This window comes from Stigmatopora nigra, chromosome 2 (genome assembly GCF_051989575.1).
Source record: "Stigmatopora nigra isolate UIUO_SnigA chromosome 2, RoL_Snig_1.1, whole genome shotgun sequence".
In the NCBI taxonomy this organism is placed as follows: Eukaryota; Metazoa; Chordata; class Actinopteri; order Syngnathiformes; family Syngnathidae; genus Stigmatopora; species Stigmatopora nigra.
In genome coordinates, this window is record NC_135509.1 from 5,367,064 (window position 1) to 5,383,875 (window position 16,812).

General features: G+C 37.1%; 1 protein-coding gene across 2 annotated transcripts in view; it reads right to left on the bottom strand.

The window, feature by feature from the left end:
* The window catches only part of map3k5 (mitogen-activated protein kinase kinase kinase 5), a 51,392-nt gene extending 44,675 nt beyond the window's left edge, over nt 1-6,717 (bottom strand). For both annotated transcript variants that reach the window (XM_077710689.1, XM_077710688.1), the window contains exons 1-2: nt 6,552-6,717; nt 303-378 (exon numbers count right to left, since the gene is read on the bottom strand). The gene's annotated coding sequence lies outside the window, so the exon portion shown is untranslated. The remainder of the gene's footprint in view (nt 1-302; nt 379-6,551) is intronic.
* Between the last annotated feature and the right edge of the window lie 10,095 nt (nt 6,718-16,812).

The following is a 16,812-nucleotide window of genomic DNA, read 5'->3' on the forward strand; positions in this document are numbered from 1 at the left end:
TACTTTAACTGTGGGATGTCAGGGAACATTAGTTCTTTTAAAACCCATCTCCACTGACACAGTCATACAGAAACAGACTGAGTAGCGTAACTTTGTGTAACCTTTCAGACAAGGTAGCTTAAAATGTAAAAAATCTATTGTTACATGGCCACAAATGAAGATTTTTAACAGGACATTTGGATAAACAAGGGTTTTAGCATTGAGGAAATATGACACAGTGATTTAAATCAGCAATGCATTTTTTTAGTAGGTTTGAAAAGTCAGAAGTGAAGAGAGTGAAATTGAAAACAGGGGAAGCATACCAAGTTGCTGACATACATCCAGCAGGAAATCCATACCACTCTCCCTCCCCTTGGATTTTTTTTCCATGTCTGGACTCTAGGGGGAAAAAAAGAGAAATGCCATTTTAAAAAAAAATGTTTAAGTGAGTTCTTGGGTTGTCTTTGTTAACTTTCTCTGCAAAGTTTCTAATCCATTGACATGACTACATGGTATATTTGACTTCTCCATTGTGAAGTTTCTATGAAATGCATGTAAAAAGTTTCAGACTTGTAATAATAAAGCATCAAACATCAGGATTTAGAGGCTCAGAAAAGAAGTATTTCCTGAATCTTTGCAGTAAGTCCCTTATTTGTGAAGGAGAGCCACATGAGAGCAGGGAAAGAGAATTTGCAAAGCTTTTCAGAGATATTTGTTTTTAATCATTTGCACATTTCCCCTTCCTTAAAAAATAACTAAATGAGTTTTGCCACAAGGTCTATTAGATTTTCATATTTTCATATTTTCTCAGGAATAACGCTCTGTACTCTTTCTATATCATGTGACCAATAATACAGTCCAATTTGAGTATTTTTCAAAACTCAGTTGTCCCAAAAGAAGTATCCTAATTGCACACCGATTGGTTGAAAAAGTTATGGACGAATATAACAAATAATTTAGCTGCAGATGCAGATTTCTCTTTGGATTCATTTATTTTCTGAACCACTTTATCCTCACAAGGATTTTGAATAATGCTGGAGCCTATATCAGCTGACTTCAGGACACCCTGAATTGGTGGCCAGCCAATCACAGAACACGGTGAGACAACCATTTACACTCATACTTACGGGGAATTTAGAGCATTCAACTTGCCTACCAAGCATTTTTTTGAATGTGGGAAGCAACCAGAAAACTACATAGTAGCACTGACCTGGATTCGAACCCAGGATCCCAGAACTGTGAGCCCGACAGGCTGACCACTCATCCACAGTGTCACCCTGTCTGACGTATAAATGATTAAATTTGATTAAAATTTGATGCATCACCACTAGCTAGGAACTTCAAGGCATGGATCCCAAACATTAAAGTGAGTCAGGGTTAATAAGAGAGAGCAAAAAGTTTCCCGGACCAAGTTTCATTTCCACAAAGGACACAAGGGCACAACGACCTTTGGATATGTGCCCACTCGGTGTTAACTGGATAATGAGCTACAAATGACAATGACAAATTCCCAGAGCTGTGACCAATAAGACACTATTTTCCAGGTTTAATATCACAAACCTTAGCCTAATACGGTTTGGTCAGATGGACACACACACACCAGGAATATTGAACACAACCTTATCTCACCTTGTGGTAAGTATTGGTTGGCTAATGCAATCATTTAGATTATGGGGTCTGGAGATGAGACATCATAATACAATAGAGGGAATATATTTGTGTCCTAACAACATATAGAACACCTGGAACACTTGGCTCAGGTGTTGCTGTATTGGGGAATTAAATATGGCTGTGATCAGCATTTTGCTTGTAAGTCAGGGGTCGTACATTACAGGTCATTGAATTATTAAGGACATTCAAATGCATAGGAATCTTTGTTTTTACTCTGGTTGTTTGAATCTTTTTGAAAGTCTGTGTTAGATATTAGGCCTGTGAGACTAAGATGATTAATGATTAAGTCAACGTCAATAAATCAGAAGAGTTTGTTTGACAATTTTTTGGCAATTCATATGTTTTTAGCAACAAAATGAACTCCATTGGACAAACACTTCTTTCCTTTTCTTTCCCTCTCTTCTCTTTAGTCTTTTCCTTTTCTTTTCAGGCTTCTCTTAAGTGTGTCTTCTAAAATATTAAAGAATCCAAAACGTTCATGTTCACGTCACTGCACCAAGTACAGCCAAGTTCATACATCCATGCACGCATATTCCTGTCATTGTCATCTTCTTCTATCTCCTCTCCTTTCTATCTCATCGAGCCATTGTTGGGGGGGATGATGGGGCAATAATTCAAGACAACGCAGGCTGCCTCAGACGTGGTCACATTAATTGGATGTCCATATTAAATGGAAAATGAGCGCTGCGTTCAGGAAAAAAGTGGATGACTGACTCTCTTGGCTGCGATTGACCTATGAGGAAGAGACGCTGCCCTTTTCGGCAATGCTCTCCCTCACCCAGTTTTCTCTGCTCCCGTCAGTCTGATGGATATCAAAGCATTCATTTTCTGACCCCTCACCTGGAAGCAGATTAAGCACTCTGATTCAATAGGGCTGTTAATGGGGGCGCCAAAAGTTTATGAGGATTCCTGGAAAAGGCCAGGGAAATTAGATTGTAAGCTAACAGATTTATTGCTCTGTTTCAACACATTGTAAAAAGATTATAGGACCTTGAGGCAGGTTGGAGGGACAAGGGACGTATGTGGCGCGTCTTTTAGGGAGAAGGGGGTGGGGGGAAGAGTGGTGGACTCGTATATTCCACATAGTCTACACTGACAGGGTAAAGACAAGCGTGTCACCGGGGCGAGGACACACACGTGCTGGGCTGTAACCCCAAGGATGTTTAGACAGTTCGCCGAGCACACTTGCCACTTGTCATGTGACCCGAGGCCTGCTTTCCAACACTATAACGTCATGACGTTGTTGAAGTTTCGCTTCCCGCGGGAAAAAGGCATTTAGACGTACGTGATTTTGAACATAGTCATTTTATGAGGTCAAAATGTGGCCCCTCGTAAAAAGATTTATTATGATTCAACTCTACGTAAAGTAGGGAGTAGTTGATCATCTTTTGATTACGGTTATCTGAACCAGCAGATAGAAGAGATGGGGGAAAAAATGACAAGCATCTAATAATATATTTTGTCTAAGACTTTCAATGACAACAACAAGGGTAATCATTTTGGGAATACTTATTTGACGATGTATGATTTGGTTTAATGAGCTACTATGTGTGTTTTAATGAGATTTTTTTTTTTATGTTGCACCAGGCATTATATGTGGGTGATTGGCATTGTGTCCACTGCTTGATGAGCCAGAGCAAGTCAGTGAAAAGTATAATTCTACCGCTTGGAATAGAGTATTTAGTGGTGAAAAAATGTGCATTAAAATAGTCTTTTAATGTCTGTTTGACAGGAATTTTCTTTACGACTTGATATTGTTTGTTCTGTGGATTAGTGGCCATATTTAAGCATTTGTGAAACATTAAATAAAACTTGAAGTAATGTTCAAGCTAGATATTTGTATTGTTTTTCTGTTGTGACAAATCACATGATTTTTTAGTGGGTTTCATTTAGGTAAAACCTGCAATTAGACTCTGAAATTTTCTTTTTTTTTTGCTTATAATACTCATAGATTTTATATTCTTTTAATTTTTTTTCCATGTGAAGGTATAACAAACATGGAAAATGCCATCTTAAATAGATTCCAATCTTCTTAAACTATATATTTATATTTGTGTCTGTAATAAAACCTTAATCAATAATTTCAAAATCTTTTAATATTTTTAACATCTTTCACTTTAACTTTTTTGTTTCTACCTACCTTCCATACAGCTTTGGATAATAACAAGTCATAGTTATACAATAGTAGAACAAAAATAAATTTAAATTTACAATCATTTATGATAAAATAATGATATATGTCTTTATTATGAATGTATAAACCTTAGCCGAATATATATTTTTGAGGTAATTGAATTTGTTTTTTTTTTTACTGGATGGACTGTTTTGGATTTAAAGAGAGGAGAATTTCATTGGATATTACACTGTTCTTTCTACACCTAGTTAGTGGCTTATACTTATCGGCCCTATCCTGGCGTACTACAAACGTTCTTTGAATTCAAAGAGTTGACAGCAATGCTGAGTACGCAGACAGAAAACTCAAGTGTTTGCTCATCTGCTCAGGAGCTAAGTGAAACTCTGCCTGCTATTGGATCACGGGGCATGGCGTGCAAAGTTTAGATTCTCTCACTAGGGTTGATGTGTCTCCTGAGGCTAAGCTGCAGAGTTTGGGTTGGACCCTCCGTGCTGTTGGGATGCACACCAGCGCTTTGGGGACCTTTTCTGCGCGTAAATTAATTTACATTTGGAGGATTTTCCAAAGATGCCGGCTTCCTGCGGAGCATGGCGAGATCAAAGTGTCTCGTTGCCTGTGTTGCCTGATGTTTGATGTTTGCGTTGAGTGTGAATGTTGCTGACTTGTGGTTCTGTCTCTCTGCACAGTGGGCGCTGCTTTTTCCCCGCTTTTCACGTTACACCCTTCCTCCCCCCCCTCCAAATCCGACAAATAACTTTTTTTTTGCCTGGCGTAAATATAGATTCCTACTGCTGACATATTCTTAATCCTTTTCCCCCTACCTAGCAAATGCTCCATAGCTGAGGAGTGATATACGAGAAGTTCAAATACATGCTCAGAGATGAAACTATCTGTGTGCTCTCCTAAAAATCCAATGTTTGACTTCAGATATGACGAAGGGAACTACTTGAAATTGTCAATTTTTCTAACCCCTGTGATTTGATTGTTCAGGGCATTCTTTAATGAAAAAGATATACATTTTAAAACATTGTCTTTGTGCATTTTTCTTTTCTTTTCCTTTTAAAAGGATTACCATTATCCTTTTTTGCTCAAAACATATCCTAAACAAAGGAAAAACTGTAATATTAGGTTTAAGAATAATAAATCAAATCTTAATGTTTCATAATAAAGATGAGCCAAACATATATTGTACAGTTAGTAATCAAATACTACTCTTTTACCTGGATGAAATATACTGTAAAGTGTTATACTTACATTTCACTTCAATGTATATTTTAAGACATATGTTTGCATATTTTGTTTTATTGTGTGCATTACATACTTTTGTTTAAAAAGTAAATAACTTAACTGTAGGTGAAAGAAGAACAAAAATTATAGGTTCATCAACACTTTAAACAACTTCAACTTTTAAACTGCTTACCTTTATTTGTAATTCAATGTACTTTTCAATTTTAGTTTAGCTGTTGTCATTTTACTGCTGCTTTTTACCATTTTTAATTGATATGAGGTATTTTATTATTCTACATACCTAGAGCATATAAACTGGCTAATTTACATTTCATTCATTAATGTGCATTTTTCCTCTTTCAAAACAAACAATTTTATTAACATTCCTCGCTATATAAAATGAACAAAACTAGAACCAAAATGTGATTTTAATTGGACTATTTAAATTTGTTATTGATTTAAGTCATTAAGACACATATGATGGAAACACATAAGAATACATGTGTGGGTTGAACACACACAAACTGTGCATTTTGTTGGTTTATCCCCATTTTTCTCCCCAGTCGACCAAATCTTCCAAGTCAGACAAGTGTTTGTGTGTTTAGTGTGTCTCTGATATTCAGCTGACCTCCGAGCTAACAATCTCCCCCCTTACACGTCTACTGTCCCTTTTTCTCCCCCCCACCCCCACCCCTCTTCTTCTTCTACCTGGGGCAAAGTCTTATGTAAAACACATTTATTTTTAATGGATTTTTTAATGAATTTTTTAGCTGCCTATTAATAATGCCATTAGTGGTGGCAGAGCGGCATCAGACAGCAGCTCAGCCTGCTAATCCTGCCCCCCAGCCCTGGCAAACGCCACTAATCCAGGCCCCTGCTTCGACTCCAAGTAGGCCTCACACAATCACACACACGCACACCGAGCTTGTGCAAACACACACGGTATTTGCAAGTGAGTGTGTGCCTTGGTTGACACACACCACCTCTTCTTTTTGCGTTTGCTTTTAATCCCTCTGTCACTCTTTCTCTCCTCCCCTCTCGTCCATCCTTCACCTCCCACCTTATTCTCCCTCTTTCAAGCTTTGCCTTCCATCTCGGCCACAACCCCCCCCCCCCCCAACCCCCCCTACATCTCTTCATCTTCTCATCTCTCCTCAAACGTCTTTCTTCTTCTTTTCCCCTGGGCACCCAGCAGGCCTGGCCTTGGTGCTTGACTCCTCACGGAGGTCCCTTACCTGAGGCCCTGAGTGTGCCTGAATACACACACAAACACTCACACATACACACACACAGTCACATCTGTGGATTCTACAAAAATTCGGTGTTACTCGGGCAAAGTCGGGAGTCGTCTAATAGAATTTGAGCCTGGCTCAGAGAGCGCAGCAGAAAAGCTGTTAATTACTGCTGGTTTTAATGCTAATTAAATGTTTCAATTAATGGTGCGTTTGTTGCCAAAATGTGTGTCGGTAATTGGCGAATGGCAATAAGGTGTGTGAAGGCAATAAAGAAAGACACAAAGAGAGAAAAGGGAGCGTGCTACCTCCGAGATGTGCCAGGAGCCTGGAGCGGTGCAGCATGGGAAATTGCATTCATGAGGTAGAAAAAAGGCCTGGAACAGATTCAATACAGCTGTTTTCCATAAAAATGTTCATGGCCTCCATCAAATAGACTGTCTGTCTCGGCTTTGCTGGTGGTGTATACTCTGTAAATACTAATGAGGGCACACAGGGAACAATGCAAACAGAAAGCGTTTTAATCAACACGGCGTAGCTTTCTTCTTTGTTTTTTTTTTTTACTGTGAGGAGTCTATTTCATGTACTTAAACATGAAAGAGAAGGACTTTAGATAAAAGATAGCCTGTCTTAAAATAGTCCTTCCCAACACAAAAGTAAGAACCTGTTATATGCACCATGCACCAAATGCATTAGCAAGTGAAAGTGTTGAAAATAAAATATAATGTTTGAATATTAAACTTTTAGAAATAGTCATAGTAGCATATATAATAGTATATATAGTAGTAGCATATCCTACGCTTAATTGAAACATGCTGTTCTATACTTAACCTGTTCATAATAACATTTTCAAATGATACAAAATAAATTCACTTTTTTTGGTGTTTTAGATGTTAATGCATGACATAAGTATATTATATTTGCCCAGTCCTAAGAATTATATAGAGTTCATGAACATTTGAAAACACAGAAGTGAATAGAGTAATTTGTTATTGCAATTTTATGGTTATTAAGAACCAAGAAATATCATTGGATCCTAATAACTGACTATTCGTAGTGCAGCTAGCCGTTTAACACTTGTGTACAAATGTTTCAAACTGTCTACATCTTCATACAACAGTTAAATCAGTCATTTTTAATATTTACGTCAAAGAAGTTCATCATTGAATTTTTCATGAACTAAAGAGACTTTGTGCTTTCCTGACCATTGGTACTGAATTGCTGCCTTTTATCCTCAGGAGTTGGCACAACAGGAGAAAAGAGAATAAAAAGTTTTTTTTACCATGTCAGAGAGGTGATCAATGGTTCTTGTTTTTAACATTTTTTTTTTTTGCCCTGCATCTACTTTCTAAGTTATTGGGATGATAACAAGCGATCAAGTAAACTTTTCACATGGATGGTCCAACCATGTTCGTCCTAGTTAAAGTTTAACCTGCAAACAACCTGATCAGATAGACAGATATTCCCTCATATTTAATAAAGTAGTATGTTTTCTTAAAATATTTTTGCTTGTTGGGTTCAAATTTTGGGCTGGGCAGTTGTCTCATTAAAAGTTAGGTTGACAAAAATGAACTTTAGCCGTTTCTAGAACTCCTGGTGTTTACTTTCTCACAAACAAAAATCCATTATTATGTAGAAAGCGTAGAAATGGGTGATGGTGACATTTGAACAATTGTTTAGTCAGTCAGTATATGTGTGTTGCTCACTGTTATGAGCTCTGCATGACTTGGTATGCAAATCCAAAGACTAGCGGGAAGATTGTGCACATTGCCCACAAGCTTTTAGGGATGAGTGTGTATTAACATTGCTATCTTCATGGCAAGTAATTTAGGTGCTGCTTAACATTTGAAATTGCAAAGGATGAAAAAAATGCTATAAAGGCATTTTTAAGCTTTTTAAAAAATATATATACATATTTTTTCGAGTCTTTAAATTCAAGCGTCGTCTCAGTGTGCTTTGCGATTGGCCGGACACCAATTCAGGGTGGCCGGGATAAGCTCCAGCACCCCCACAACCCTTGTGAGGGTAAGTGGTATGGATAATGAATCAACAAATTAATTAACAATAAGCTTTATATTTTTTAAGCGAGAAACAAAAGCACATGTATTGTTCAAAAATAGCTATTTAACTCAAATGTATTGTAGTGTAAATCTTATCCTTACATGTGAAAAGAGATTTTTGATAGCATTCTAAAGTGGTGGCGAGGCTTCGACCTTCGTTCATCTATAGTCCTTATTAAGCGTGATTTAGGGATGGGTGTGTGTATATGTTAAAATTGTATCGCTATGTTTGTCCAAACCGTTCAATGTAGTGAGTTGAATTTTTTTGTAGTGGCCAGAAACAACTGTCGGATCCTAATAGATTAGATTAGATTAGATTAGAAGAAACTTCTCAAAAAGTTTTAAGTAAAGTGCAACATTGTTCATTTGTTTTGGGCATTTTTCAAGAAGGTTATTTCAAATTGTTTTAAAAGTCATGCATGGCATTCAAGTTTAAACTGAATTTAACCTGAATGGCATCGTCAATGAAAGGAAAATTGGCCAGGTTGTCAGTTATACGATTAGTAAATATTTGTATGAATAATGTATCTCAGGGATGCATATAGAACACGTCAATAAAAATCAGTAAACACCTATTAATGCCACATTTCAATGAGGACCACGTGCATATCATAAAAAAATACTGCTGTCTAGTGTTTGACAAGGTGGACTGTTTCTTATTTACTATATTAGAACAGCAAGTTTCAGGTTATTGTCATGTTGTGGTCATAAAAATATTATTTTACCTGGAAAATGAACACACATGGGTTTTAGGTGTATATGTATGTGTGTGTGTGTGTGAGTGTTAAAGTGAGTATGTGTGAAAACCTTCATCTATGTGTGTGAGTCCTAAGGCTTTGGGGATAAGGATGTGAAATTCCAGATCAGCGTTTCAGTACTGAAGCCCGTAGGCCTCTGTCAATCCTGCTGACACACACATACACTGACACTGACACTCACACTCTCGGAGAGTTTCCGGCTCATATTAGCATAATTAAGTCATTTGTTGTGGTTGCGCATGATAAAATCATTGAATTATTCAATACCAACAATATCGCAGCATAGATAAATCCTTCTGTGCTCGCCTTCACTTCACTACTGAATAGTTTACCGCACATCATCCGTATCAATCTGTCACCACGCAATTATCAATTAAACATGAATAAATGTTCAATCAGTTGAAATAATATTTGACCTGAAAATACATGAAGTGACAGCATCATTCATGAAACTTCAGGACACTTGATACATGCACCTGAGTACAACTCAGTACAGCAATTATCCAAGTATTCATTCATTCATTCATTCATTTATCCTGACAAGGGTTGTGGGGGGTCCTGTGGCCTATCCCAGCTAACTCTCTGAATCGGTGGCAGGGCACAAGGAGACGGACAACTATTGACGCTAGCATGCATACCTATGGGCAATTTAGAGTGATCAACCAGCCTACCCTCCATGTTTTTAGTAGGTACCCAGAGAAAACCTACACAAGCCCGAGGTGTACTTTTTTTCATTTATTCAATAAGATTGATGATAAGTCTCGATGAAGTTTTGTGAAATAAGCAGATCAAAGTTGAGAAATCAATTAAAAAAGAAATAATAATCAAATAACTAAAGCCACAGCACATTCTGTACAAAGACTACACATATCGTGGGACTGGCAGTAAATGTGTCCTATATAAGTCCTATGCAGACTTTGAAATGTGGTAGACTAGGCAATATCGATTGGAACTACTTTTTGGCTTAGTCTGTCCACTTTTATGCCAATTGAATCTTAAGAGAAGGTGGATGATGTGACAGGACAATGACCCAAGGGACAAAAAAAAATCAACAACTGACTTCAAGGACAAGATGCTTAAAGTTATTGTTACTGTCTTGGACAAATGCCTTTCATTAACTTCGCCCTTAACAGTCCTGACATCAGCCTTTCTTGAAATACTGTGGCATCACACTGCATTGGTATTTTTCAAATCAATGGATTGAAATTCTACTCTGATACTTATGGTACTTTTTCTACACTACACTTTCATGACCAATCAATCAATGTAATTGCAATGGATTTACATAGAAAGGCTGCAATAGCATTAAGTACATTTCAATGGTGTCTGACGTTCTGATTGTCTGATGAATGTTAAAGGCCTTTGTTTACATAATTATAATAATAAGTTATATGAACAGTTGTTTGCCTCCTGTTGTCCTGCAATTGACTGGCCACCAATTCAGATCACTCATATTCAACTGGGAAAAGTTCCAGCACCCCCTGCAACCCTTGTGAGGATAAGCATTAAGGAAAATGAAAGAATTACAATGCTTATAAATCTGATTGACCAAAGAAGTGAAATGAGAGGGATTTTATGCTCTATACTAGAAGGAAGGAAAAAAGTTTGGAATCTTTTGCCGGAGCAAATAATATTGAAATACTGATTAAAAAAAGGAATAAGAACTGACCCTGACTGCGTGGGCAATCTGGAGTTCATGAACTTCAAATATGAGGTAAATTCAGTCCATGAAAAGAAGATCCAATCATTTGTAGTTCTCTCTGATCTCTCCGCATCAGTAATACAAATCCTGTTATCGAATTGTATGAATCACATGGCAGTAGATGTCCAATCAGAGGCGGGGGGCTAATCGTTGGTTCTGAAATTGCCGACACACAAACATGCACACCCAGACAGAAGCCAGCCAAACATAGTCGCCTCACCCCCTACATACTGTTGTGAGTGTCGTCCCCTTTAAGGAAACAGCAACAATAAAAGAAAAAAAAAAGTTTAGCAGCAAAAACTAATAATTGCAAAGCAGCCAATTAAATTGTGCGGGTGAGATGAAACCACTCATATTTCCCCTGGTAATTTCATGCTCTAAACTCGCTTCCGTGCGCACATAAAAAGAGCAGAGAAAATATAATTTCAGAAGCTGACAGAACTCATTGTTCGTGGAATTTTAAATTCAAAAAAGTTAATAAAGGCGAGTGTGAGACGAAGGGAATTTGCATTTCTCAGATTAACAGCATGTAGAGCAGCGGCGGCGCGCGCAGCCTCGGGTCATCATTTAAGAAACCTTTGCATATTTTATTTAAGAGTGGCCCGGTTTGGAGCGTAATAAGACAGACAGATAATGATTAGAAGGTCGGGCCTGCGGGGCACAACCGGGCCGGGCGCTGCAACGCTCTATTACCCAACACACACATCCGTACACAAAGCACAAGCAAGCCTGCGCTGGCTTCTCTAATTGGCTCCTGATGGTTTATGAAATGTTTTCCAAAGGTTTTGAAATTGTTGTTGCTTTTATTGCTTTCATTATTTTAATGGCGGTTCCAGCTTCTGAGTACCGGTTTAGCTCTAAGCCACCGAGTCTTGCTAATATGCTTCTTTTTAATCAACGCAAAGCACTCGTGAGATGTTGGTGTGACAATGCTAACAACCTGGAGCAACATTGTCATTCTATAGGTTGGCTTTAGCGTCAACAATGTGAGAATCAAGATATACCAAAAAAAAAAACTAATTTTATTGATGAGGATATGTAAATATATGTATACATGTATATATAGATATATATCTATATATAAATATATATAGATATATACACACACATGTATATTTACATATCCTCATCAAGAAAATCTTAGTTTATATATATATATATATATATATATATATATATATATATATATATATATATATATATATATATATATATATATATATATATATATATATATATATATATATATATATATATATATATATATATATATATATATATATATATATATATATATATATATATATATATATATATATATATATATATATATATATATATATATATATATATATATATATATATATATATATATATATATATATATATATATATATATATATATATATATATATATATATACATACTCACACTCGTACCTAGGGGCAATTTAGTGTTCAACCAGCCTACCATGCATTAGATTTGGAATGTGGGTGAAAACCGGACTACCCAGAGAAAACCCACGCAAGCCTGGGTTCAAACATGCAAACTCCACAGAGGACGACTGACCTGGGATCAAACCCATGACCCAATTGTTTGGGGTTTGAGGATTTCACTGTATTAAATATTCAATGTAAAGCTACACGTAGTATGACCTTAAATCACCAGCCTGAAAAATATGCGCGAGACAATTGCGTTTTTTTTTTTGGCTAGCCTTAAGCAGTGTATGTTCCAACTTGTTTCGATGAGAAAGTTGAAGCTTGGCTTGTTGTCATGTTGCCTTCTTCCTTCAACTCTACCTAAAAAATACATTCGCTGCGAATACGAGTTGTTATTAAAGAATATAGTAAAAATCCGTCTTCAACAGTTTGAAACACTGCACCTTTGTTGCACTGATTTAACATCCGCCTAAAAGATAAGAAGAGTTAAAAGCACTATCGCCTTTGTTGTGCCTACAAAGTAATGTCACCAATTAAGAATAGCGTCATTTGGACGGAAAGCAAGGATTGATTCTTCTTTTGTGCTATGCTTTCTTTTTTCCCCACTATCTATCTGCAGCCCTGAAACTATGCATCTTTTTGATCCGTTGCACTCGGAAGTGTGTGTTTGTGTGTTTCCGAGGCCTTGGGGCTGTTGGAGCATCGCTAGTATCTCACAGGCCCCCTCCACGGGATTGGGGTCTTATTATGTGCGAAGGTAAAGTCATTTCTCAGCTCGATCACTGTTCTACTCAAATGTACGTGAATGTGTGCGTGCGTGTGTGTGTGTGTGTGTGTTTGTGTGTGCACATCAAAGCAGTGCAAAGAGATGAGGCAGATAGTATTTCTCTGATTAATTTAGTCATTTGGGACACTGTGTTAACTGGATTACATTCAGATGTGTTGATATGACCACATGGCCTTGGGTTCTATGTGTGTGTATGTGTGTACATTTAATAATTATGGAAAACCTTGGTGTAAAATATCCTCCTGTGAGGTCTACAAACTAAGGGAGGAGTTGGTTGGGCACTTTGCTGCTAAGAGTGATGGCAAATTTGTTGAATGTTGTTCCATCATTAGCTTTGACATGAAACATTGTACGTTTGTTTTAAAGTATGTTGTGTAAGTGAGTTGTGTTGTGGTGTGTTTTTTTTTTATATATATTTTTTTTTTATAATGCTCATACACTCACTTAAGATCAATCTAATAAAAATCGGCTGGTAGTAAAATGATGGATGCCCACAAATGTGTTAACAAAGTTATTACACCTTGCCAAATAAAGATGCTTATCCAAATAATAGTTGGCAAACTACTTGGTTTAATGGAGGATTACATAACTAGTGCAAATGGACTGGCTGCAGTATTTCATTGAAGGGAAAATAGCAGGACATTAAAAAAGCCGGATCACAATTTAAATTAATTTTCTTTGCCAAAAAATATAATTCAAATGCAGGTGTGATGAAGTAATCAATTGAGAAGAAACAGTCTTTTGTCTTGATACATTTGCACTGGCCCAATTAAAATGTTATCAGTTTGTTAGCGTTTTGGAGCAATTGTTATGCAGAGTTTTGCATCATCCTTCGAGATAACCTTTTTCTCAGTACCAAACCATGTAAAGGCACTACTATCAGGATATTTCATTGGAGAGGAGCTTCTACCCAACATGTTTCATTTGCAATGAAACCTCATTATATTTGTTACTGCTTAGCACAGAGAAAATATTTCAAATGCTTGGGAGTAAGGAGAGACATCACGAAAGAGAAAAATAAATGCACATTACGTATTTCAATGAAGGTAGAACTTACCAAGACAGCTGGATGTCCGAGCAGAAGTCCAGAAAGCTGTGAATTTGCAGGGTTGGAGGATATGCCTGATGGAAAAAAAAGGAAAATGCCTATAGATTTAAAACAGTAAATGTCAGAAAAACAATCAAATTTACCTGCTCCAAATTCTACTATTAATCAAACACTGCCACTAAAATTGTAAAACCTGCATGACTCACACTGGTTGTTCATATTTTTGGTTAATCCAAAATATCACAAAAAGGAAAAGTACAAGAAGTATTACTTTATTATAAAGTACTATGGATTTTTAATAATACAACTTATGTAAAACTGCTATCTAACCACTAACAAACTGACTTTCTATTCACAAGTGATGGGGGTAAGACGCCAGATGGACTGTTCCATATATCCACCATGGAAATATCCATCTGGGAAAGATCCAATTGAGACCATTTTCATGGGAAGAACCTTAAAAAATTATACGGCTGCATATTGGACGATGGCTCTTCACACATCACCAACCAATTCACAGTAATTCAGGGTATGAAATACTTCTTCTTTGCTCTTCCTTTAATGAGGAAATTGAGTATTTCTGACAAAACGCAGCAAATTTAACTGTTTTCCACTCTGGCAACATATTCAACCAGAAGGTTGCAGAAGGTGAAAGGCCATTTGGACATTGTCAAGATGGTACTGCATGAAGAATCAGACTCTCCAAGGCTGAGTATCTTAATCCTGCAAACTTTTCTAGTGTCCATGGCATCAGTGTTAACAATATAAATTAATTGTCCTATTTATCATATGTTAAATGACAGTCTAACTCAGCATATTTAACATAACTCTGGTTTGGCCCATGGTCTAATTCGAGTGCCAGTAAATTACCTCCTGATCAGTACATGTGGCTAATTTGAACCAGTTGAATAGACAATGTTCAAACAGGTGAATGTGCTTTCAATGCCCGTATAGTGTTTATAAAGAACTATCTAAATCCACTCCATTACATTTGAGAGTCATTTGTCTCCAATAACCAATTGGAAATAATTTCAAGTGAAGCTTGACAATTAACTAAACCCATGATGAAGTAGGGCAGCAAATTTGAAAAGCCTTTACAACGGCAGGTAAGAAACTTTCTGAAATCAACACCTTGTATCAGGTAAATGGTCAATTACTCCAAGTGCAAGTTTGAGATACTCTGCAGTCAAGATGCCTTCTGAAAGACAAGTTAGAGGGAGTGGTTGGGATGATGGCGCTGGGCAGAGAGACACCGAGAAAAAGAGAGAGAACGTGAAGAAGAGCACACGAGCGAGAAAGAAGGCTGAGTGGCCAGAGGGCAGTGTGCATTAGAGTAAGAGCCTGATTGGCTCTGACCTTCCTCACAGCCAGCTGTCAGCCTCGTAGATACACACAACACACACCCCTGCAAGCACACACACAGCCTGTTACGGCCCTGCAGGCTCCGATTACCATATCAGCACAGTCTCATTTGCATAAATCCCAGCACTCTTAATTAGGCTTCATCTCTCTCTTCCTCTCTTTACCTCACTCTGGTTTTTCTACTCTTTTCCCTCACTTTTTCTCGCCAGCTTTTCTTCTATTTGCTGGCAGATATGGGCTGGGGTTTAGGGTTAGAATTAGTAGATAGGAGGGTCCATGACTCCCAATTAGTTTAGCGCTGATTAGCCTAATGACAATTTCACTTCATCAACATGCATTAGCGAAGTGTATACTTTTTTCATCCTTTTTTTTTAAGAGTAGTCCATTCATATAAAAACATTATATGGTAGGACTTTCCTTTCCTTTCAGCTTCTCCCTTTCTGCACTTTAGCGCCTCTGTACACAAGCTGAGGCTGCAGGCTTAACGTTATCGGGTTGTCCAGCCATTCGTCTGCCTGCCCGCCCCATTCTAGTACATGTACATCTACGAAACCACCTTGAGGGATTTTTTGCCAAATTTTGACACCAACTCACTCTTGTGACCTTCTGATGAACTAAATAGATTTTAGTGGTCAAAGGTGAAAAGACAAGGACACCGTGGCCTCACATTCTTCCGTATTGTTATGAATATCTACCACAGGGGAATTTTATCCTATCTGGCTCTGGAATGTGATTGGACAGAAATATGAACTGATTTAAATTTTAAGGTCACAGGTCAAAGTGACTGTAAACTTACTGAATACATTTTGGCCTAAATTATTCATACGCTGGCTCTGTCAAAGTGATTCCATGGATGTATGGGATATTAGGACATTTTCTATTCACAACAAGTCAAGGTCAACTAACGGTCTCATTTGAGGGGAATGAAGTTTTTTAAAAATGTTTTAGAGTATAATCTTGATAAAAATAAGTCCTAAAAAGACAAAATCTGAAAATACTTTACAATATAATCAGAAATTCCCATGTTATGCAAAGAAATGCAATAGGAATAATGATAAAATATTAAAGGAAAACTATTAGCCAGTAGCCTTATTCTCTAGAAACCGGCATTACAGTACAGTGCATAATATCCATCAACTGAGGACACCAATAAAGTATATTTGTAAAAGAAAAAAACAGCAACTGCAACTTTTTCTGCAACTTTGAGTTAATTAAAAACAAAAGATATTATTCCAGTCAAAGTAAATTTCCACTATGACCATTCAACCAGTTTGCAAAACCTATTTTATTCCTAAATAAAACTAACATGGTTCTCGACAATGTCACTCTACCGTAGAGTCTGTTAAACCTACGGCTTGTCCGTTAGTGTTATATAGTGGGTTCTAATCCTACTCTGAGATGGAATTGTGTGAA